The sequence below is a fragment of the Penaeus monodon genome, chromosome 19 (assembly GCF_015228065.2).
Source record: "Penaeus monodon isolate SGIC_2016 chromosome 19, NSTDA_Pmon_1, whole genome shotgun sequence".
NCBI lineage: Eukaryota > Metazoa > Arthropoda > Malacostraca > Decapoda > Penaeidae > Penaeus > Penaeus monodon.
In genome coordinates, this window is record NC_051404.1 from 27,085,159 (window position 1) to 27,085,361 (window position 203).

General features: G+C 35.0%; 1 protein-coding gene across 1 annotated transcript in view; it reads right to left on the minus strand.

The window, feature by feature from the left end:
* The window catches only part of LOC119585373 (carnitine O-palmitoyltransferase 2, mitochondrial-like), an 11,830-nt gene that overhangs the window by 2,438 nt on the left and 9,189 nt on the right, over positions 1-203 (minus strand).

Below are 203 nucleotides of genomic sequence, written 5' to 3' on the forward strand. Positions count from 1 at the left end.
CACACCCTTCAGAAAGGATATGGCCCTATGTATGGGCAACAAAGCACCCAGTTAAAATGGGTATTTACTCATTTTAGCAAAATCACCATCATCATCTTCACTGACATTATCACGATCACTATAATTAATTTTATTATCAGAATTATTCCCAGTACTATTGCTATCACTTCCTTTCTTATTATAATCTTAACCCCTTGGATCTG